This window comes from Cryptomeria japonica, chromosome 2 (assembly GCF_030272615.1).
Source record: "Cryptomeria japonica chromosome 2, Sugi_1.0, whole genome shotgun sequence".
Classification (NCBI taxonomy): Eukaryota; Viridiplantae; Streptophyta; class Pinopsida; order Cupressales; family Cupressaceae; genus Cryptomeria; species Cryptomeria japonica.
The window spans coordinates 236,366,923-236,392,926 of record NC_081406.1 but is presented as its reverse complement, the minus strand read 5'-3'; the positions used below and the strand labels follow the sequence as shown (position 1 = coordinate 236,392,926).

Sequence of the window (26,004 nt, the reverse complement as noted above, 5' to 3'; positions counted from 1 at the left end):
CATAAATACTAAATTATTTCCTTTTCAACCGCTTCCCTTTCATCATCATTAAAGTCATCAAAACACTCAATTAAGTCATGTAGTACTTTTCTCCTAATATGCTTTATTGTTCTTTGACAATGTGTCAAAGGTTTATAGGAAGAGATATCTATATTTACCGGTGCAGATGATGTCGGTTCATTCTTTGTCTTTCTCTTTGCTTGACGTGTTTTCTTTGGCTTTTCCTCAGACATAGTCTCTTCAGAGTCTGGAGAGGTATTCCTTGTCTTCCTCTTTCTCTAGAACACTTTAGTCGGTGCAACTTCGGGTTTCTTCTTGGCTGGTGATCACTTGGTCACTTTTGGAGTTCCAGTAGTAACCGGTGCTAATGCTACAGGCACTGCCTTTTCCTTCTTCACTATCAGTTCTTTTTCTTTCTTTGCAGAGGGTTCCTTGACTGGTGTAACCCTTTCCAGATAGGTTCCGGTCCTCTTTTCCTTAGGATCAAGAGGTGAGGCAATAAGGGTAGAGGCATACCCTTCCAACATATCGTATATTACCTCATAGCCCATTGGCTCCACTTCTTCCTATCTGGGCTCAATAGCCTCCATTATGCTTTTATCTACTTGGATGGTGAAACAGATATCATCTTCATATTTCTTGACAATGTCACAGGATATCCTCATTCTTTGGCTCATTTTCCATCTGAACTCATCAATATACTTGTTCAGAATATCAGGGTAACCGGTTCCAATTGCTTCAATGCTTTCCTTGATTTGGTTGGTCGCCTGTTGGTTAGCAGACCACTAGACATCTCCTACTCCTAGAAAGTAGCCTTGGAAATAGAAGAACAATCCAACCAATAGTTGGCCAAACTTGAAACTTAGTGCATTATCTTGTTTGATCGACTTCAGATTCAACAGGAGTTGTCTTTGCATACCGGTGCATAGATCAAATGATGCATCCTACTTTATCATCTAGTAAGCAGCATTTACTGCTGAAGTAGACACAGAGTTAATTCTACTGGTTGAGAATAGACATTTCAGTTTTGCTTACTGTCCTTAGGGCTGGCACTTTCCTTGTGTTGTAGAATCCAGTGACTACATGATTTGCCTGCAGCGTGATATCATGTGTTCTCTCCAGGTACATCTTGTCACCATGGACTCTGCTCAGAATGATCCTTATATGATCCTCTATCAAATCCTCTAGGAAGTAAACAACATTGTGGAGCTTCTTCTTCTCCAAAATACTAAACTCTGGTTTGATCTTCTTATCCTTGCCACAAAATAAACCTAACTGGGAGTGGATAGGTAGAGACCCTAGGTCTTCAATCTTGCAATCTATGTAGTCAGAAATTCCCTCTTCTACTATCACACCAACCAGAACTTATGATAGGGCATTATAGTTGGAATTTCGTTGAATAAAACTTGCAGACTCAATGGATGCACTAGAACTAGTATGAGATGCGGAAGCCATGATAGAAATTCTAAGAACTCGAGAAATACCTTTTGAAACAAGTGAATTTAGGGCTTGTCGATTCTCCTTCAATTCACACTCCGTCGGTTGCTGAATCACCACTTTGTGTTCTCCACTTGACCATTTGCAGTTTGAATTTGAATCTCTTTTGCGGTTTCTCAATTTCTCAAAATCTCAGCTCAAATCGCCTTTTCGTCGCTCTACTCTTTGAAACACTTTTCTTTGCTCGAAAACTGATAGTCAGAAATGATCTGAAAAATGCTTTTAAACATATTCCTCACCTACCATCATTAATGCTCCTTCATTAGGGCATAAACCCTAATTCGCCTTTTTACCATTTCTAGTCTTCTACCAAATGATAGGTATAACATGCCGGTTAAGGACTTTTACTAGTGTAAACCGGGGGTTCGAAACATTTCACCATTTTCTCCCCTAAGCTTTTTTGAAGCTTAGTTTGTCAATTCCGTGATTTCCATACTAGGTGCAGAAACTGGTTCCTCTTGTAACACCACTAATTTCTTCTCCTAGGTTTTTTTCATGTCTTCTTCTAGGTATATCATCAGATATGTCCTTTCTTGATCTACAGAATCTGGCAATGTGACCTGGTTTGTTGCAGTGATAACAGACCAATCCAAGTGCTCTCCAAGGTCCATTGTTCATGTTCCCATTCTTCCTTCTGCATGTTGCAGCACTGTGACCATGACCATGACAGACCATACAATTTGCTCTCCATCCGGTTGCCACTTGATAGCCATCGCTTCTTTACTAATGATTGAAGGCAATAAATTGGTTGTGATTCCAGTTCACAAAAGGTTTAGGACCAACTCCTTGGGTCCTCTGAGGATATCTTCCAGTGTTATTCATAATAGACTAGCATTCAGATGCTCTATGCCCATACTTCTTACATGCATAATAGTTACCATCAAATCTATAGGATCTAGACTTATCATTTAGGAAATAAGGAAAATTGTTGTAAGCCTTACTCCTACACACATTTGTAGTATGTCCTTCTTTAAGACAGTTGAAGCAAACATGTTTAAACTTTTGCTTACTTTTATCCTTTGATTCCGGTTGTTTCTTTGATATTCCAGCATTTGTACCAGAGGTCTCACCTTCCTCATGACCGGAATAACCAAGTCCATTGGTATTCTTGACCAGTTTGGCAGATTCAATATTTTGCTCTAGCTTGACAGTGCTCTTGTTGAACTTAGCAAGTATTTCCTTTGACTCAGAGAGCTCTTTGGAAATACCAGCATTTGTTTCCAATAGGTTTTCATTCTCAGAGATGGCAGTGTTTAGTTTTCCTTGCATGTCTTCCTTTTCCACTTTGCTTGCATGGAGTTGAGCATTTAGGGCACTGATCTCTTGTTTCAGCTTGGAGATCTCATGATCTCTTTCTTTCACCAAATCTTTAGCTTTCCTCTAGTTCTCAAGCTCTTGACACATCCGGATAGTCAGTCCTTCCAATTCCTTTCTCAGGTTGGAGTTTGATTCATTCAACTTATTTACTTCTGCAATTAGGGCTTCCATGTTTGCTTCATCTGAAGAACTATTTTTCAAATAGCTCCATCAGCTTTTCTGCATGTTCTCTTCTTTTTGCTTGAGATGCCTTGTATTTGACAATAAGATCATCATAGGCTTGCTCATACTGAGCAAGCCGGTGGGTAAGTTCCCTCAAAGTGTATTCCCCTATATCTCTTTCCAAGTGGTTAAACTTATAGAAAGGTAGGCTTTGATACCAATTGATGAATACTAAGAGGGGGGGGTGAATTAGTATGCCAAAAATCTTTGCACTTAAACACTTTACAAGACTGACAATAAAATGGGAAAACAATTTAGCAGACAAATCGATTAGCACACATGCAAACCAAATAGCAAATAATACATTCACCCACAAAAGCACAAACACCATAACACATGAGGTTTTGACGTGGAAACCCAAATGGGAAAAACCACGGTGAGATGGAACTCACAAGTAACTATCTGTAGAATAGGAACCAAACCAGTTAAGGTCAGACCGATTAAGGTCTTACAATGTTCTTTACCAGAACAGATCCCATTAGGAATCTCAATCTCTAGTAGGAGATAAGTCCCATTAAAGACTACCTTATTAGAGGATTTTAGATCCACAGATGTGAACCACCTTGTTAGAGGATTTACAAAAGGCTTTTGGGCCTACCTGGTTAAGGGCTACAAAATTGTCAAAGATGTGAGTAATCAACAAGTGTTTGATCTAGCTAATAGCACAGACTGCTCAGTTAGATCCTTGATAGCTCATTCTTAATGCACTTTAGAATTACTTCAATCTTCTACACATTCATATTCTCTCCAACTCCTCAACCACCTTAAACCCTAGCTGCAATATTAGCTATCACAACAAGAACAACATCAACAACCTAAAACCCTAGACATGATGTCCTTATAAAGGAATCTGATTTCATGTCGGTCCAATAGGATTATATTACAATTTCCTAGGTTCAATGAACTTGGACATACTTGGTAACATGACACAAAAAGCAACGTTAAAGTGTTAGCACCGTCAAACAATCGGTGGATGGTAACTCATCACAAAATGTCGGTTGGTAACTCATCACAGAGTATTACCGGTTCATACAAAATGCCGATTGCTGGTTTGAAAAAAGTGAAGACTAGTAGAAATGTGTTATGCTGCTTTAATCCGTCATACCATTTGAGGTCAACATGTTGCTTCAGACTGGGAAAAACATTCTACAAAACACCAATAGTCTAAAGACTATAATACAACATACCGGTTGGAACAAATACCCGTTGTGCTCTAACACATAAATATCAAGGGGATCTCAATGCATGTGTGTGTGCATCAATGACAATCACAACATAAACATAAAAAATGCCAACATATTTATTCATAACTTCAAAAAATTCTGAATTTGATACATCAGGAAAATGTTGAGCAAATATTTTCTCCCTCATTTCCTGTTCTTTTTCTGTGGCAATGAGCCATTTATTGTCTAAAGAATTATACAAAGAATCCGGTCTCTCAAATCTAATTTCTTAACCTAACCGGTCATTAACACATAAATACCTAATGATTTCCTATTCAACTGCTTCATTTTCATCGTCATTGAAATCATCAAAACAATCAATCAAATCATTCAACACTTTTCTCCTAATATTCTTTATAGTTCTTTGACAATGTGTCAAAGGTTTGTAAGAAGAAATGTCAATATTTACCAATGCAGATGATGCCGGTTTATTCTTTGTCTTTTTCATTGTTTGCCTAGTTTTCTTCTTAGGCAGTTCTTCTGACATAGTTTCTTCTGAGTCAGGTGTATTGCTTTTTGTCTTCCGCTTCCTCTCGAAGACTTTTGTAGGTGCCGCTTTTGGTTTCTTCTTAACTGGTGACCCCTTGGTCACTTTGGGACTAGCTGCATGGTGCAGGGGCACCCTTCCAAGCTCTCCCTCCTTTGTTTTGTTGATGTTATGCTTCTTTTGAAGCCATTGTACATGTAATAAGGGCCATGAGCTCATTTGTTTTTAACTAGGTCCTAGTCGTAGGTCATTAGTGATTTTGTTGTGATTTCTGGTGCAGGAGAGGTTGAGTGTGCCTTGGATGTGTGTTAGGCCTTATTGGCATGTTGTTGTCCTTAGGATAGTCCAAAATAGACCTAGGAGTCATGAAAAGTAACAATGGCAAAGTTACTCAAAAGATGCAAAAGTTGCATGACAACTTTTCCACCCAAAAAAAGGTAAAAGACCCTTATTGAGCATGGAGAGCCCTAATTTTGGCACACCCACTAAGGCAAAGGTGGTATAAGTAATTGCAAACCCTAATTGGATGGGTTGGATGTTAGACATTGTATGGCTCAAGCAAACTGAATTGACTATGACTGTTTTGTTGGTTACCAGCCAGTTTGAATGAAGCTACCGAGCAAGTTAATGGATTGATTTGCATGCAAAACTATGTGGAGTGACTTATAAGGTGTAAATACTTTCATTGTGAGTAATTAGATTAGTTTTTTATTTGCCGGTTGAGTGTGTTTGTAAATAGCTTGTAAATTGCATTGTCTCTGTCCAGTTTGGACTAGTTTGTGCAGATGAAGTCATAACTCCATTCCCCATTGTGGAATCACGATGAAACCATGGGGAATGGAAGTGAAGACCCTGTAATTTAGTCCCATACAAGAAGGGCCCTTGGAAATGCAGGGAGGCCAAACAAAGACCCACTCCTAGGTGAGACTGGACAGTGCTCGGCTAGGAGAGGTCAAATTGCAGAGGTCTTGGAGAGCAAGGTTGGTCAGAGGAGAGTGCACCCTTTGGAGGAGGTGTAGAGGAGTGAGTGAAGCATCATTGGTGTGAAGGAGGAGCCTCCACCAATCCAAACAAGGTGGCTAAAATAGAAAGTATCCACTGTGACCCAGGCAGACCCTAAAAACCCTCACAAAACCCTTAAAAACCCCAAAATTTGCCCAAGGCACTGTACGGCCCATTGGAGGCCCAAAACCAAATAAATCCTTGAGCCGTTGCCAAATGAATGGCAATCCATTTTGGGAGTTTGGGTAATTGCAGCCTCGTTTATGAGAGGAATCCCTAAAGGACCGGGTAGGAGGCCTAATTGGTCCTAATCCTTGTAGCCTAATTAAAGGCAAAAATGCAAAATAGTGAAATCAGTAAGGGGTTGGAATATTGAAACCTCTTGGGGGCACATGAATGGGTGGAAAGACAATTAATTAGACCTGATATAACCTTGCTAAGAAATTGGAAGGTGTGGAACAAGCCTAGCCCTTATTAGCCATAGTAAGGGGTTTTGAGTCTCATGAGTAGGTGAGACCTTAGGAGTAGCATTGCAACTCATTGGTGGGTGGAATTGGGCAAGGTTTGGGAATTCCCCAAGAAAAGGAAGTCCTAGAGACCCTAGGGTGTGTAGAGAACACTAGGTGATCCAAGAAAAGGATCCAAGAGCATAGACTAGGCTAGTCTATCTTGGTGCACCATCCCACCAGATTGGTATCAGAGTAGGTTAAAGACCTGGAGGATTGTGTATGTCTCTATATACTGGTGAATCAGTAGGGGAGAGAAGAATGGTCACTAATGCAGAGCTGGCTAGAGAGGTAGAAGAGCAGAAGGAGAAAAATAGACTCCTTGAAGAAGCTATGAGTGAATAAGGGATAAACTGTAGGAAGTGGTGGATCAGAGGACACAAGGACCTTGGGATGAAGATACCAAGGGTAAAAGCAAGAAGAGTATTGACATAGATGACATAATACCTGAACCAAATCCCTTGTTCAATGAAGAACCTTTTGTAAAGGCTATGAAGGCTTTGAACACCAAAGCTTTTGATAGATTGCCACATTTTAGTGGAAGAATGAACATAGACACTGTTATGGAATGGATTGAGGGCATGGAAAACCACTTTGAGTGTGAAGGAGTGACTAAGCCTTAGAAGGTTAAAGTTGCCAAATCAAGATTAATGGGAGCAGCTTTGACATGGTGGAAGTACCTGCAAGAAGAAAGAGTTAGTATGGGGAAGCTACCTATTGCAAATTGGAAGGCCATGGTGAGTAAGATTAAAGAGAACTACTTACTAGAGGATTATGAAGTCCAACTTCATAAGAAGAGACAAGGATTGAAGTAGAAGGATCTTGATGTGACCTCCTACACAGAAGAATTTCAAAAGCTATGTCTTAGGTCCAAAGTCCAAGAAGATGAATCTATTAAGGTGGCTAGGTATCTAAGCAGCCTAAAGTGGAACATTCAAGAGGAGATAAGCCTATGGACTCCTACTACTATTCAAAAATGTCATCATCTTGCTACCAAGGTAGAAGAGAGGAACAAAAGGAAAGGAGACTCCAATAACAGGGGTAGAGGCAGAGGTAGGGATCAAGTGAATCACTGAGGTGGTTACCAAAGCAGAGCAAATGAGTAGAGGAACCAAGGAGAAGCCAAGTTAACTAAGCATGGCAGTGAAACCAATCTCAGAGGGGGCCATTTTAGAGGAAGAGATGCACAAGGTGGTCCAAATAGGGGTAGAGGTATCGGCAGAGGTAACTCCTACTTTGCAACAATGAAGTGTTACAATTGTGGTCAATTGGGACACCCGACATATAGATGCCCTAACAAGCGTACCTCATCAAATAGTGGAAAGAGGGTTGCTTATGCACATGAAGACTCTTCAAGTAGCAAGATACCTAAGGTGGATCATATTGAATCCAAGATTGGAGAAAATCTGATGTTCAATAGGGTCTTTATTAGACAGCCAGTCAAGAATGAACCTAAGCATAAGAGAGCATTGTTTAGGGTGAGATGCAAAGTTCTTGGTAAAGTGTGCAAGGTGATAGTTGATTCAGGCTCAACTGACAATATCATATCAAAAGAGGTAGTTAGGAAGTTGAAACTCACAAGAATACCCCACACTAGCCCTTACAAGGTGATATGGTTGAACCATGAGCAGAGTGTGCTAGTCAATGAACAGACTTGGGTAGAGTTTTCTATTGGACGATATAAGGATAAGATCCTTTGTGATGTGTTGCCTATGGATGCTTGTCATCTATTGCTAGGAAGACTCTGGAAATTTTATAGGAAGGTGATCTATGATGGAGAGGAGAACTCCATTTCCTTTAAGAAGGACAGCAAGACCTTCAAGATTCAGTCTTTGATAGAGAATGTAGAGGGAACTTCAAGAACACCTAGTGTTCTATTGACTACCAGTAAAGAGTTTTTAAACTTGCTACATGAGGAGGAGATAGTGAAGTGTGCCATCTTTGTGAAGCAAAAGGAGGAGGAAGACAGGTTGCAAATAGAAGTACCCAAGGAGGTGAAGCAAATGTTGTAAGAGTATAAGGACATAGTGAGTGATGGAGCACTTGCAACACTCCCACCTAGAAGGTCTATAAGCCATCAAATAGACTTTGTTCCCGGTGCATCCTTACCTAACAAGGCTCCATATAAGCTCACACCTGATCAGAACAAGGAGGTGGCAAGGCAAGTGCAGGAGTTATTGGAACAAGGACTAATTAAGAAGAGCATCAGCCCATGTGTAGTCCCGGTAGTGCTAGCATCAAAGAAGAGAGGCAAGTGGAGACTTTGCACTGATTCAAGGGAAATCAATAGGATCACCATAAGGTATAGGTTTCCTATTCCTAGAATAGAGGATATAATGGACTGTTTAGGAGGGGCTATGTATTTTACAAAGCTAGACCTTAAAAGTGGTTATCACTAGATAAGAATTAAGGAGGGTGATGAGTGGAAGACTGCTTTCAAGACAACAAAAGGGTTGTATGAATGGCTTGTGATGCCATTTGGACTCACCAATTCTTTGAGTACCTTCATGAGGTTGATGAATGAAGTGTTGAAGGATTTCACAGGCAGATTTGTGGTGGTGTACCTAGATGACATTCTCATCTATAGCAGAACCAAAGAGGAGCACCTTGAGCATTTGAGGTTAGTCTTAGAGAGGTTGCATGAGGAGAAGTTATCCATAAACTTAGAGAAGTGTGACTTCTTGAAGCAAGAGCTGGTCTACTTAGGATTTGTGGTGTCCAAGGGAACCTTGAAAATGGATCCAAGCAAAGTGGAGGCGATCTTGAATTGGCCTGTAGCTAAAATAGGGACTGAAGTTAGGAGTTTCCATGGATTAGCTCAATTCTATAGGAAGTTTGTGAGGAACTTCAGTGGCATATGTGCACCAATCCTTGACACCATTAAAGGAGGCCTTAAAAACTAAGTTTAAATGGACTGAGCAGGCTGACAAAGCATTTCAAATGTTGAAGCAAGAAGTAGCCACAAAACCCATCCTACTCCTACCTACGTTTGATAAGCTATTCACTTTGGAGTGTGATGCAAGTGGAATTGCAGTAGGGGGTGTTCTGAGTCAAGAGGGAAGACCTATGACATTTTTCGGTGAGAAGCTTAATGAAGCAAAGAAGAAGTACTTAGCCTATGACCTAGAGTTGTATGCATTAGTGCAGTCTTCGGAGAAATGGAGGCATTACCTACTCACAAAGGAATTTGTGGTGTTCACAGACAACTAGGCATTGAGTTACATTAAAAGTCAAGAGAAGCTTAGCAATAGACATCTGAAATGGATGAAATACCTCCAATCCTTTACCTTCACCATCAAGCATAAGAAGGGGCAACTTAACAAGGTGGCAGATGCCTTAAGCAGAAAATTGTTGACAGTTCAAGAATTACAGTTGCAGAGCATAGGAATCGATGGTTTCAAAGACGTCTATGAAGGAGATGAAGACTTCTCATCAGCTTACATGGTTTGCAAGGAGTTTGAGAACCATTTCCATGGTGAGTATGTAGATTACACTCTCCAAAATGGTCTCTTGTTCAAAGGTTATTAGTTGTGTGTACCAAGAGGATCCATGAGGGAGAACCTCATCCAAGAGAAACATAATGGCAGTTTGAGTGGACACTTTGGGATTAATAAGACCCTAGACTTAGTACAAAGGTACTAGTATTGGCCAAAGTTGCCAAGAGATGTAAAGAGGTATGTAGAGTAATGTGGTGTATGCCAAAGAGCAAAAGGAGAATCAAGCAATGCTGGTCTCTATCAACCATTACCAGTCCCAAATAGACCTTGGGAATGTATAAGCATGGACTTTGTAGTAGGACTTCCCAAGACTAAAACAGGTATGGACAACATCTATGTGGTAGTAGATAGATTTTCCAAGATGAGTCATTTCATTCCATGTAATACTACACATGATGCTAGCTATGTTGCACATCTCTTCTTCAAAGAGATTGTTAGGATTCATGGACTCCCTTTAAGAATTGTTTCAGATAGGGACAACAAGTTTATGGGTCATTTTTGGCAAACATTATGGAGGAGACTAGGAACTAACTTGTCATTTAGCTCAGCTTACCATCCACAAACGGATGGTCAAACTGAAGTTATCAAGAGGGTGTTAGGCAATTTGCTGAGGTGCTTAACTAAGGAGTATGGTCAGACATGGGACCTAATCATCCCTCAAGCAGAGTATGCATATTATGACAATGTTAATAGGACCACTGGTAGAAGTCCCTTTGAGGTTGTGTATGGCAGACATCCAAGGGGAGTATGTGAGTTGAGAGACCTTGGTACCTTAGAGATGAAGAGTGGGCAAGCAGAAGACTTCACTCAAACCATCAAGGAAGTACAAGAGAAAGTTAAGAAGGCCATCCTTGAATCCACTCAAAAGCTGAAAGCTAAAATGGATAGGAAAAGGAGAGAAGTACAGTTCAAGGTGGGTGACTATGTGATGGTCCATTTGAGCAAAGCTAGGATGCAAAGTGGTAAGCCTACCAAACTACAGATGAAGAGGGTAGGACCTTGTAAAATTCTAGCCAAATTTGGTGAGAATACTTATAAGGTTGACCTACCTTTAGATTTAGCTATATCACCAGTCTTTAATGTTGCTGATCTAGTTATGTACAAGGCTGAGATAACAGGGCAGATTGAGAACCAAGCCAAGGTACTACAAGACTTGGCTGTGAAAACCTTACCTCAAGTGAAGAAGCCTATGACAGAGGAGAGCTTGGAGTCAAGGGTGAAGAAGTCTACTAGACACTAGGTCTACATAGAGCGCTTAGTGAAATGGGCAGAGCAACTAGTATCTGAAGCTACTTAGGTGGAGGAGAGCAAGTTCAAGACACTTGGCATAGACCCAACTCTCATCTCTTCTTCTATTTCTTAGTTGTGTGCAGAGGGGGAGTATGGTGTAGGGGAACCCTTCCAAGCTCTCCCTCCTTCTTTGTTTTGTTGATTTTATGCTTCTTTTGAAGCCATTGTACATGTAATAAGGGCCATGAGCTCATTTGTTTTTCACTAGGTCCTAGTTGTTGGTCCTTAGTGATTTTGTTGTGATTTCTAGTGTAGGAGAGGTTGAGTATGCCTTGGATGTGTGTTAGGCCTTATTGGCATGTTGATGTCCTTAGGATAGTCCAAAATAGACCTAGGAGTCATGAAAAGCAACAATGGCAAAGTTGCTCAAAAGATGCAAAAGTTGCATGACAACTTTTAAAAGTTGTCAAGCAACTTTTCCACCCAAAAAAAGGTAAAATACCCTTACTGAGTGTGGAGAGCCCTAATTTTGGCACACCAACCAAGGCAAAGGTGGTATAAGTAATTGAAAACCCTAATTGGATGGGTTGGATGTCAGACATTGTACGGCTCAAGCAAATTGAGTTGACTGTGACTATTTTGTTGGTTACCAGTCATTTTGAATGAATCTACCGAGAAAGTTAATGGATTGATTTGCATGCAAAACTATGTGGAGTGACTTCTAAGGTGTAAATACTTTCATTTTGAGTAATTAGATTAGGTTTTTATTTGTCGGTTGAGTGTGTTTGTAAATAGTTTGTAAATTGCATTGTCTATGTCCAGTTTGGACTGGTTTGTGCAAATGAAGTCATAATTCCATTCCCCATTATAGAATCACCATGAAACCATGGGGAATGGAAGTGAAGACCCTACACTTTAGTCCCATGCAAGAAGGGCCCTTGGAAATGCAGGGAGGCCAAAAAAGGACCCACTCCTAGGCGAGACTGGACAGTGCCCGACTAGGAGAGGTCAAATTGCAAAGGTCTTGGAAAGCAAGGTTGGTCAGAAGAGAGTGTACCCTTTAGAGGAGGTGTAGAGGAGTGAGTGAAGCATAATTCATGTGAAGAAAAAGCCTCGACCAATCCAAAAAAGGTGGCTAAAACACAAAGTATCCACTATGATCCAGGTAGACCCTTAAAACCCTCACAAAACCCTTAAAAACCCCAAAATTTGCCCAAGGCACTGTACGGCCAGTTGGAGGCCCAAAACCAAAGAAATCCTTGAGCCCTTGCCAAATGAATGGCAGTCCATTTTGGGAGTTTGGGTAGTTGGTGCATTGTTTATGAGAGGAAGTCCTAAAGGATTGGGTAGGAGGCCTAATTGGTCCTAATCCTTGTAGCCCTATTTGAAGGCAAAAACACAAAATAGTGAAATCGGTAAGGGGTTGGAATCTTGAAACCTCTTGGGGGCACATGAATGGGTGGAAAGACCATGAATTAGACCTGATATAACCTTGCTAAGACCTTGGAAGGTGTGGAATAAGCGTAGCCCTTATTAGCCATAGTAAGGGGTTTTGAGTCTCATAAGTAGGTGAGACCTTTGGAGCAACATTGCAACTCATTGGTGGGTGGAATTGGGTAAGGTCAGGGGATTCCCCAAGAAAAGGAAGTCCTAGAGACCCTAGGGTGTTTAGAGAACACCAGGTGATCCAAGAAAAGGATCCAAGAGCATAGACTAGGCTAGTCTATCCCAAGCACCATCCCACCACTGTAGTAACCAGTGTCGATGTCGAAGGAACTACCTTTCCTTTCTTTTCAGAGGGTTCTACGATCGGTGCAACCCTTTCCAAATAGGCGATTAGGGTAGAAGCATACTCGTCCAGCATTTCATACATTACCTCATAGCCCATAGGCTCTACTTCTTCATGTCTGGGCTCAACAACCTCCATTATGCATTCATCCACTTTGATGGTGAGGCAGATGTCTTCCTCATACTTTTTGACCAAATCACTGGATATTCTTATCCTTTCATTGATCTTGCGTCTGAACTCATCAAAGTATTTGTTCAACACTTCCGGATAGCCAGCTCCAACCGCTTGTAGGCTCTCCTTGATTTGTTTTGTTACCAGTTGGTCGGCAGATGACTGAATGTCACCTACTCTTGGAAAGTAGCCTTGGAAGTAAAAGAACAACCCAACCAGTAGTTGTTCGAACTTGAATCTCAGTGCATTGTCCTGTTTGATTGACTTAAGATTCAACATAAGTTGTCTTTGCATACAGGTGCACAAATCAAACGATGCATCCTCCTTGATCATCCTGTAAGTGGCATTTACCACTCCATCAGAGACAGAATTAATTCTGCTAGCAGAGAACATCCAATAGCCTATCACCATGCAGGTATACTTGACCAGATCATCCTTGATTGAGTTGACAATCATGCCACGTGAGTCGCCCACTGAACCGGTGAGCTTGGACATTTTAGTCTTGCTGACCTTCCTTAGGGTTGGCACTTCCCCTATATTGCAGAAACTGGTGACAACATGAATCACTTCCGGTGTGATATCATGCATCCGCTCTAGGTACATCTTGTCACCATGTACCCTGCTTAAGATAATGCAAATGTGATCATCCAAAAATTCTTCAAGAAAGTAAACTGCATTTTGGAGTTTCTTCTTTTCCAGAATGCTGAATTCTGGTTTAATCTTCTTATTCTTTCCGCAGAATAAGCTTAGCTAGAAATGGATCACAAGAGACCCTAGGTCTTCGATTTTGTAGTCTATGTAATTGGAAATCCCTTCTTCTACTATAACACCAGCCGATACTTGAGACAAGGCATTATATTTTGACTTTCGTTGTATGAAGTCCATAAAATCAATAGTTGCACTAGAACTATCATGAGATATGGAAGCCATGATAAAACATAAAACTCAAGAAATACCTTTCGAAAATCAACAATTTAGGGCTTGCAAATTCCACTTTGCCTCACACTTCATCGGTTCCTAAATCACCGCTTTGAGTTCTTCTCTTGACCGTTTGATATTTGCTTCTGAATATTCTTCAAGGTTTCAAAATTTCTTTGAATCGCAACAAAAATCACTTTTTCTTCGCTCTGCACTTGAAAAACTTCTTCGCTCGAAAAATGATAGTGAGAAATGATTTGAAAATTACTTTTAAACATATTCCTCACCTACCATAATAAATGCCCCACCATTAGGGCGTAAACCCTAATTTGCCTGTTACCATTTTTTCTCTTCTGCCAAATGACAGGTATCACATACCGGTTAAGGTCTTTTATCAGTATAAACCGAGGGTTCAAAACATTTTGCCATTTGCTCCCCCTAAGCTTTTCTGATGTTTAGTTTGTCGGTTCCATGATTTCCACACTAGGTGCAGAAACCGGTTCTTCTTGCAACACCATTGGTTTCTTCTTCCAAGTTTTATTCATATATGCTTGAACAGTGTCGATATCAATCTTTCCTTCTGGAGTGACCGGTATGTCATCCGATATGTTCTTTCTTGGTCTGCAGAATCTGGCAATGTGACCCGGTTTGTTGCAATGATAGCAGACCATTCCAGATGCTCTCCAAGGTCAATTATTCATGTTACCATTCTTCCTCCTGCATGTTGCAGTAGTGTGACCATGACAATGATAGATCAAACAATTTGCTGTCCATCAGGTTGCCGCTTGATAGCCACTGCTTTTTGACTGAAGATTAAAGACATTAAACCAGTTGTGATTCCAGTTCACAAAAGGTTCCAGACCAACTCCTTGAGTCCTCTGACGATATCTTCCAGTGTTGTTCATAACAGACCTACATTCAGGTGCTTTATGCCCAAACTTGCTGCATGTATAACAATTACCATTAAACTTATTGGATCTAGGGACATTGTTTATAAAGTAAGGAAAATTATTGTTTCCTTTGCTCCTACACACATTGGTAGTATGTCCTTCTTTAAGATAGTTAAAGCAAATAGGTTTAAAGTTTTGCTTACCTTTATCCTTTGACGCCGGTTGTTTCTTCGATGCTCCAACATTTGTACCAAAGGTCTCACCTTTCTCATGACTGGAATAACCAAGTCCATCAGTGTTCTTGACAAGTTTGGCAGATTCAATCTTTTGCTTTAGCTTAACAGTACTCTTGTTGAACTTAGCAAGTATTTCCTTTGACTCAGAGAGTTCTTTGGAAATAGTAGCATTTGTTTCCATCAGGTTTGCATTCTTAGAGATGGCTATGTTCAATTCTCCTTGCATGTCTTCCTTCTCCACTTTGCTCGGATGGAGTTGAGTAGTTAGGGCACTGATCTCTTGCTTTAGCTTGGAGATTTCATGATCTTTGTCTTTGACCAGATCTTCATCTTTCCTTCGGTTCTCAAGCTCTTGGCACATTTGAATAGTTAATCCTTCCAACTCTTTTCTTAGGTTGGAATTGGATTCATTCAGCTTTTCTAGTTCTTGAATCAGGGCTTTCATGTCCGCTTCATCAGAAGAACTATTTTCAGATAGCTCCATCAGTTTTTCAACACGTTCTCTCCTTTTTGCTTGAGAGGCCTTATATTTCACCGTAAGATCATCATAGGCTTTCTCAGAGTGAGTGAGCCAAAAAGCAAGTTCCCTCATAGTGTATTCCCCCATATCTCTTTCCAAGTGGTTAGACTTATAGAAAGGTAGGCTCTGATACCAATTGATGAATACTAAGAGGGGCGGGGGGGGGGGGGGGGTGAATTAGTATGCCAAAAATTAGTGTACTTAAGCACTTTACTAGACTAACAGTAAACTGGTAAAATAGTTTAGCAGACAAACCGGTTAGCACACATGCAAACCAAATAGCAAATAGTCCATTTACCCATAGAAGCACAAACACCATAACACAAGAGATTTTGACGTGGAAACCCAAATGGGAAAAACCACGGTAAGATGAAACTCACAAGTAACTATCTGTAGAATAGGAACTAGACCAGTTAAGGTCATATAATGTTCTTTACCCGAACAGATCCTGTTAGGAATCTCAATCTCTGTTAGGAGATAAGTCCAATTAAAGACTACCTTGCTAGAGGATTTTAGATCCACATATGTGAACCACCTTGTTAGAGGATTTACAAAAGGCTTTTGGGCCTACCTAGTTAAGGGCTTCAGACTTGTCGAAGATGTAAGTAATCAACAAGTGAGTGATCTAGCAAATAGCACAGATTGCTTGGTTAGATCCTTGATAGCTCATTCCTACTGCATTCCAGCATTACTTCAGTCTTCAACACATTCACACTCTCTCTAACTCATCAACCACCTTAAACCCTAGCAACAACATAAAACCCTAGACATGATGTCCTTATAAAGGAATCTGATTTCATGTCGGTCCAATAGGATTACATTACAATTTCCTAGGTTCAATGCATCTAGACATATTCCGTAACACGACACAAAAAGCATCGTTAAAGTGTTGGCACCATCAAACAATCGGTGGATGGTAACTCATCACAAAATGCCGGTTGGTAATTCATCACAGAGTATTACCGGTTCATAGAAAATACCGGTTGCCGGTATGAAAAAAATGAAGACTGGAAAATATGTGTTATGCCACTTTGATCCTTCATACCGCTTGAGATCCTCGAACCGCTTGGGGTCAACATACCGCTTCAGACTAGTAAACACATTTTGCAAAACACCAATAGTCTAAAGACTATAATGCATCATACCAGTTGGGAACAATTGCCGGTTGAGCATAACTCATACATATAAAAGTGTTCTCAATGCAAGTGTGTGTCCGTCAATGACAATCACAACATAATCATAAAAAATGCCAACAAACAAAACTTAAATCACCATATATAAATTGAACATTAATTTTATAGATTGGGCAAGTGGGAAGCCCAAAAATGCATATTATTATTATTTAATGAGGAAACTAAGCACAATTAAGTTACCCGTCGATGCTTGTTATTAAGGTCTTTCGTTATAGTGGCCTTATCATTGGAAACCATGCTCATTGGCTGCAATAAATTGGATTTTGAATGGTGCCAATTCATGTATGCAAAGGTGACGAGGCACAAGGATAGGGTGTCTATGAGTGGTAGCGAAAGGTGCTTTCATTTTCGTCCATGTGGAGCATGATTTAAATTTTTAAAGTAGTTTTAGTTTTTTCCATTTACTTGAAAATGGTTAGATGATGGGCTAAGCCTATTTACCGGTGTGAGACAGGTTTTGCAAACAGATGTGGACAGGGAAGTCCACTTAAAACAAAGCCTATCGGCTAATTACTACACTATAATATTAAAATTTAAATATCCAACCATGGAGTAAAAAATTTCATGAAACGTGGTCCCATGTTAATACAGTATGCATAGAACTAATGTCAAGACAAGTAAGTATTATGCACATGTTTTCTAATAACCCATAAATCCAATCACTATGCCAAAAAATATTTGCAAGAAACACATTAAGATTTATATTCATTGCTAGATCTTATTTTTAGATTAATCTATAATACCCAAAAATATAACAGAAAAACTAAAATTGAGTTCATATTTGATTAATAGAATTTTGAGATAATGTTATAAGGTTGTCTAATTATTTTTAAATAATTAATTAATTAAATGATTCTCTTCATTCATATTATTTCTAGTTATCATCTTGATGTTTGTAAAGGAGTTGATTAAGGTGTGATATTTGACAAGATCAATGTGGCCTATGAGGTAACCCTACGATTAACCTTTTTGATAGTTTATATAGTAATGTCCACATCTAAAAATAACTAAGGAAGATGAGTATTACATTGCTAGGAGTTACATGTGGTATGATCTATGAAGATAATGGAGGATTTCAAGCTAATTGTACCCAAATAGAGATTATTTTAATCATATTAACTATTTCATATAATTATTATCAATTTATAAAAAAAAAATTTATGATTTGAACATGTAATTACTTTCATATGAAAACCGCTTAAAGACTTCCAATCTTGTTGTAACATCTCTTGTAATAAAATATTTATAATATATACATCTTGTTGATGTGAAATGTTGATAACCTCAACTTACAAAATCAATGCATTGCTTTGACATTAAACTGTTGAAACAAAATCAATGCATTGCTTTGACAACAAATTGAAATTAAAAGAACGTGGTAAGAAATGCGAAGACTCCGGAAATCCTGAATATAACGTAAGAATATAAAATTGACGATTTCCTACAATCCCTCTCAAAATCTTATGACGTAAATTACTTTACTGTGTTTTAGTTTCTTAAAAGTTATAAGTCTCGATTGGTTTTCTGATCTGTGCAGGATCCCTCTTATGGTGAACCTGCTGATTAAAGAGATAAAGGGCATGTTCAATGTCCTTCATCTAAACGTCTGTCAACGTCTCTATCAACGTCTCTATCAATTACAATGGTGGATGATGTAGAACGCCTTTCAACGTCTCTATCAACGTCTTTCAATGGTGGATGATGTAGACCGCCTTGGAATTGACCGCCATTTTCAGAATGAAATTAAAGAAAATCTTGACTATGTTTACATGTTTGCTTGGTTTTTAAGATTCAGGATTAGTATCAGGATTAGTATCATGTTTCTAATAACCTTACCTATAATAACCTTTCAATCTTATTAATTGAATATATGAACACACTGAATTTCATTTTCTTAAAAGTATCAAACATTGATATTAGATATACTTTAGGTTATACTAACAAAGGATGAAATTGTTTCTAACTTGTTGTCATATCAGGTATGTTGCAACAATTCAAAAGTAAAGATGGACACTTTTTTTACTCAGATAATCAATCAAATGAGGAGGAGTTAAGGAGCATTCTAAATTTATTTCGAGCTTCACTCATTGCATTTCCTAAGGAGCAAGCTTTGGATAATGCCAAATCCTTTTCTACAACATATCTAAAACAAGATCTACGGAATATGAATAATACTAATATTTCAAAAGAGGTATCCATATCCATTAGTATTCTCTTCATATTAAGCCTATAAATCCATTTATTTATTGTAATTCTAATTTATGTGTTATAGCAGATAAAATTCAATCTAGAGTATCGTTGGCACACAAATGTGCTTAGGTTGGAAGCAAGGACATATATTGACATATATGGAGATATCCAATCAATTCAACAACGCAAGCTTCAAATTCTCTCAAGGTAAAAAATTCATATTATGCAAGATTTTCTAATTGTTTGAAGAATAAATTATTTATGATAAAATTTATATTGAAATAGTTTAAAAATTAAGTTGATATAGTAATGTGTGTCTGTTTTAGATGGTGGACAGAGCCTGGTCTAGCTAAACTAGAGTTTGCTCGCCATTGCCATGTGGAATTTTATTTTTGGGCAGTTAGATTGTGTATTGAGCCAAAATATTCTACTTTTAGAATTGGGTTTGCATAGATGGCTACCTTTGTCACCTATTTGGATGATATTTATGACACTTATGGAACTTTAGATGAACTTGAAATATTCACAAAAGCCATTAAAAGGTACTCATTTACTTATGTTCATAAAATGGGGTGAAATAAATAAAGATATTAAACCATATTCATGCTAATTTTCTACTTGTTTTTGTAGGGATCGTGGCTTCCATGTAAGTAACTAACACATTGATGATAATACATTATAATTTATATTTGGTAGACAGAAATTGGTTTAGTTCTCCATATTTATCATATACTTTCTAAAAAATATTTCTATTGATATTAATATATAACAAATATTCTGATTTATTAATATATTGATTAATAGAAAGATAGATGTAGATATTGTGTTAATATATTATTTTGTGCTTTATGAAAGGTGGGATTTAGCATCTATGGAAGGACTTCCAAAATTTATGAAGTTGACATTCAAAGCATTTGATGAGGGTGTGAGGGACATGGCTCAAGAGGCTGAAAAAATCTCAAGGTAGAGACACACTTGACTATGCTCGTAAAGTTGTATGGTTTTATAATATTTATTTTTGATATGTATAATTAAAATTCTATTAATCAAAGTGTATAGAAAATGATTAAGATATTCACTTCACTATTTTTAAAAATTTTAAATGTAACTTCAGGGCTATTTATATCTCATTAATTCATTAAAAAGGATGATAACTATTAAAAAATGAGAACTTAAAATGTATATCTTCATTCAAATATAAAATAAGTTACAAAATGGCTTATGTATAAAAACACTCTTCTCTCAATTCTATTGATCTATTGACCTCTATTTTTCTTGTATATAAAGAGAATATTTTTATTATTATTTATTGTACTTGTTAATCATTATTGATAATAAAAATTTGTATTAATCTAGAAATTTATCATTTATTTATTTATATTAGGTTAGCAAAAAATTATTGTAAATGATGTCATATGTTGAGTATGAGGGCCTTTTCCTATTAGTGTGATCTAGGACTTACCTTTTATTTTTATTATTTACTATTCTAAGTTTGTTTCCTTTTTAATTTTAGCTTTCTAACCTTATATTTTTATTAATCTTTGAATTATAGGTGTATTCAATAGAAGGTTTACAATGAAATACAATTGGTAGGTGTGCATGACCTACCAAAATATAATTGATTAAAAACTAGAATCAAAGAAAAAACAACTAAAGTAAGGAGTACATCACCCATCATATCACCAAGAACATGCCAGTGCACTAGATGGAGGGAGAGCTGTGTCCTCCTACTAATGTAGAATTCAATAGGGTGACACTTTAAAATGAATGTAAGGGTATTCCTAGCCATCTTGAGGGTATTGAACTACAATAAACAACAATATTTCTTAGGTAGGTTAATAAAGAAAAAATAACTCCTTGATATGACCTCACATATTACTAGAATAATTTCTTAAGAGGAAGTAATCCGACCCCTCCACTAAGGAGATGATGATAAAAAACAATTATTGTGCGAGTGGTTCCATTAATCATAAAATGATGGTAGAATTAGTTGAGTAGTACTTTACTAAGAGTACAAAAAACACTCAGTTTATTGACTAAGTTTGTTAAATACATAAAAATTATAGTTCCAATTAGTTCGTTTGTGACCATTTATAATGATAAAAATAAGTAAGCATGAAAAAATTTATTATGAAAATAAAACATCCAACACTTCCATTAAAATAATTCAATTTATACTAATCTAGAGTTAAAAACAAAATAGAACATCTATTGAGAAACTATAAATTATAACCATGTAATTAGGTCAAGGTGTTGTGGCTTCAAATAAAATACATTGGTAGGAAATTGATACTAGATTAAATAAAAAAAATATAAAATAAATCTAGTTTGAGAAATCCATTAATATAGGTGACTCCAAATGAGGTGTTTGAATGATGCCAATATCTAAGAAGCCAGGAAACTATCATGACCTAAATGAATGCCATGAAGAAAAAAATCTCAATGAAAGAGAAATTACAGAGGGTGACAAAATAGGATAACAATGGATTAAAAAAATATTTATTCTACAAACCCAAGTGAACTAGAGATATTTATTTCATATCACTTGTCTAGTTATAAAGGATGGAGAAAAAAGGACATCATCTCCATCAATCTCCTACTGCCATTGACCCACCCACCACAATCCTTTCTTTTTTTGTTGGTCATTCTCCCAACTCCATCCTCTATCACCCATTTATCATCATCCAAACCAGCTCAGGTGGGAATCAAACTTAGAACCCAACATTAACACTAGGCGGGCAAGAACCATTGTAGTGCAGGGTCATCCCCAATTTTTTATAGATATTTGATTTAATATTCATTTTGAATATTATTTTCTATTGTTCTTAGGAATTTAATCAATTTAAAGTATTAATATTAACTTGGAATATTGTTTAAATACAGTGGGAAGTTTACATAGATGCTTACTTTCAAGAAGCAAAGTGGCTTGCTGTGGGTTATATGCCATCTTTGGAGGAATATTTAGAGAATGGAAAAGTAATCTTTGGGGCTCCTCTTGTGACCTTACAACCTGTACTCTTATTAGTCTATTAAAGAAATTGATTATCCATCAAGGTTCAATGAGATCTTGTGCTTAACCCTTAGATTAAGAGGTGACACAAAGACTTTCAAGGTACGCTATAAGTCTAGATAATTTAACCTTCAAAATTTCATATTTGTTCATGCATATGATCAATTGGTTTTATTTAAAAAAAATTATATATGAAAATTTATGAAAAATATGATATTATTTTTGAAGGCCGAGGCAGATCATGGAGAAGTAGTATCATGTATAACCTGTTATATGAAAGACCATCCAGGATCTATAAAGGAAGATGAATTGGAGTATCTGAATTATTTAATTGATGAAAAACTCAAAAAATTAAATTGGGAATATTTTAAAACTGATAATGTTCCAATAATTGCCAAAGATCATGCGTATGCTTTATCAAAAGGTCTCTAGCTTCTCTACAGTGAAAGAGATGGATTTAATGTTTCAGGCATTGAGACAAAGAATCTTATAACTAAAACCATGATTGAACTTGTTACTATGTGAATTTTTAATTAGGTTACATATGTGTTATTAACAATGTTGTCCTTTGCATGAGCAAGACCAAAGGTTTTCTTTGCCAGGTTCTTTCCTACCAGATCTCTTTGAACCAAGATTGTAAAATTTATATAATTAATAAAGTTTAGTGGTATTTTCCACTTTTATAAAATAAAATAAAATAATGGTATCCTTTGATATATGCAATATATCATAATAACTATGATTATTCATCATCTATGTGTACGGAATGATTGTATACACTTGTGTATGTTTCTCTAAAAAATAAATAGCCATGCAATTTTCATAAGATTTTTTTCCCATGTCTATGTTTATATATATATTGAACTTAATTTCATATAATTAAACTTAATTTCATTTATTTTTTTAGTTTCAATATATATACATATATAACAAATTAATTCATTAGTGAAAGGAGCAGGGTTAAGAAGAACTCAGATGGAGGCTACAACTGGTTGGACCTTCAGAGTCTCTAGGTGGACATGCCATAGTTCATCATTAGGTACATTACCATCGACATGTGCTTTGCTAGTATTTTTTGTTACCATTTCACTATTTTGAATCATTTTAAACATGACAAAAGAATTTCTATTTCGTTTTACTTGTTATCGTCCCTAGAGTTATCTATTAGAAAGCATGCAAAGAATGAGGATAACCCGATTCTTCATGAGGATTTAATAATCTTAATCATGGAGTTTGTGAAGGCCCATGAGGTCAAGCCGTCCCCTCTCTGAAAAATCCTAAGTCTTTAGCCAACCAAGAGGTGCATGATGTGTCGCATATGGAGTTTGATGATATATAGGGTGGGAAAGCTGTGGATTGGAATGATGTCCAAGTGTTAGAGGATTCAAAATATAAACCCTTGAAGGATGAGGGTCCCCTAAAAACCACCATCCCTGGTACTAGTAGCAGTAGAAAAACCCCTCTAAGATGGGCTACTAAGCAGAAAACCCCTTTTTCGTGGACCCACATTGTGGGACCACAAAATCTGAAAAAACAAAAGATTGGTAAGGTGTTGATTCATGACAAGGAGGCTAATGAAATAAAGCTCGACATCCCTCTCAATGAGGACCCAAATAAGAGCAAAGATAATGAAAAGGATGTTGATTTTCTTCTGGGGAATTCGTAGATGCATCAGGAAAAATATTTTTGATGGTTCTTTGGGGAAATTAATATTATGAAACAGTAAAATCTCATAGCCACGTTCACTGAGATTCCTGCACCAGTTAAGACTGAGGAACTTTTTCTTTCCCAACAAATTATGAAGGACATCGAGACTATGAAGACTGAGCATGAGGTGAAATTTGACAAGATGGAGAAAGAAATTCAAAAATTGAAGAGAAAATTAAAGGGTTTGGTGGAGCTCAGTAAGGAAGCCATGCACAATAGTGCCGATTTCCTTAAGAGAGTCAATGATGAAATTACCTTGCAGAAGGAGAAGACGGTTAGAGATGAAACATCCGCAGATACCAATTTAAATTTAAATTTCTCATTTAATAATTTTAAAAAGGTACTCAAATTAGAAATTATATTCTTTTTTTCTATGCAATGTTAGACACTTGATAATTTTTTATTTTCATTTTTAAAAAATAAAAAATTGAGTTATGTTGTTTAGATATATTTCATGAAATTCGAATGAGTTAAATGGAAAGATTCCATGTGTTTCAATCTAATATAATATTAATTCAAAATTGTAAAAGATTGTAATTAGACTTTCTTGTGTACATTATAGTTTGTTACATGTTTCTTCATGTTCAATTTTCCTTATTCTATTGTGCTTTTCTTTTAACTGTATTTGTTTAGAAGCTAATAAAGAAATAGTGGTTATTTGAGGATTTTATCTTCTTGATTAAGTTCTAATTTTATCACTACAAAATAAGCTCTCTCCCCCTCTCTTTCCCTCTCTCTAGACCATCAGGTGATATATGTTAGCTATTCTCAATTGATAAACATTTCCACATGTCCTCTTTCCCATTGCAATCATAGTTCTGGACCTTTTTATGATCTCACACCCATCATCCTAAAAAAAAGATTATATCCATTTCAATACATTTGACCAAGACCTCTGATCTCATTTACCACAATATCTATCTTCTGTAGGTATCTAGTTATATTGTCTTCTTCATCCATCTACAAGCATTCATATTTAAAATTAGCATTTTGCAACTTAGCTTGTTTAATTGTATCATCTCCTTCATAAGTCTTTTCTAATTTATTCCAAACCTTATGAGCAAATTCTAAAGATACAACTTTTGTTCATTTAGTCTAAGAAAGATAACTAAAAATAGAAAATGTTGCCTTTTCATTGTCTTCAAATAAATTGATCTCATTTGGAGTGTTCACGCTAGTCAACGACTTGATATTATTTTGTGTAACAAAAATCCAAAATTTAAAGCCAAGAGAAATTAGGTAACCTTGCATCTTCACTTTCTAGAATGCATAGCTGGGTTCATCAAACATAGGGATTGTCAATTTATGTGCCATCAAGATCTCCTCAAAGGGTTAAGATATTCTCCAAGGATCCAAAACTCTGATAGAAATTGTTGAATGTTTTTATGCACAAGATAACTAAGAGGGGGGGTGAATCAGTTGTACAAACAAATTCAAATTTTTTCCTTTAATCATATCCATAGTAACTTAACTTTATCATCTAATCTACAAAAAATATACATGAGAATGAAAGAACATGAAAAACATACCATATCATACACAATGAATGACCAAATTTTACTTGGAAAACCCTATTAAGGGGAAAACCACGAAGAATGCTATTCTCATTATATGAGCACCTATTAGGGTGACACCTGTTAAGGTGATTTTTACAAAGAAAGGCTCACTGCCAAAAAGAAAGAAAGAGAGGTTCACTACTCTGATGGAGAACAATAAAAAAAGAATACACCACTGATGCACCTCTGCAACTGTAATATCTGTAGATACCTTCGACTCACTTCTTCCGGTAGCTAACACATGAAAGTCCACACTGAGCAATACTTTTCACCAACTCAAACAATACTTATCCAAACAATTAGGGAGATAGATCCTCTTTCACACACCTTCATCGCATACACATATGCCATGACTCACTTCCTTTCCATCTAACATTTCACACACACATCAAATATGTCATCCTCAACAAATTGTCCTTTATTTATATCATCCTCATAAATGCAAAATCTCCCAAGGTCGACTAAGAATCTTAACCACATACAATTCAAATAAGGGCAGCACTAAATATTCCTATGATGGGAAAGAATGTAAAGTGGACCACAACACATCTTAACTGAGACCAAAACAAGAATCATACATGTTACACAATGATCCATAATCATCGTAGCAATAAAATGAAATGTAAACACCTGAGGTGGAGAAAACTTAGAGTAAAGACCATCAAACTTTAAGACCACACTTCTGAAGCCCAATAACTTGTGTCAATTGAATAGAATTAAGCTAAGGACATTATCGACTTATCTCAAAAACCGCAATAATGCCGAGCATGCATTTCACATGGAAACATTGTCAAACATCATTACACACTGGTAAATGCAACTTCCTTAGCATAATTATCCGAA

At 37.0% G+C, this 26,004-nt stretch overlaps 1 pseudogene; it reads left to right on the top strand.

Moving 5' to 3' along the window:
• The first annotated feature begins 18,340 nt into the window (after positions 1 to 18,340).
• On the top strand, positions 18,341 to 22,423 carry LOC131859865 (alpha pinene synthase, chloroplastic-like; annotated as a pseudogene).
• Positions 22,424 to 26,004: the final 3,581 nt, after the last annotated feature.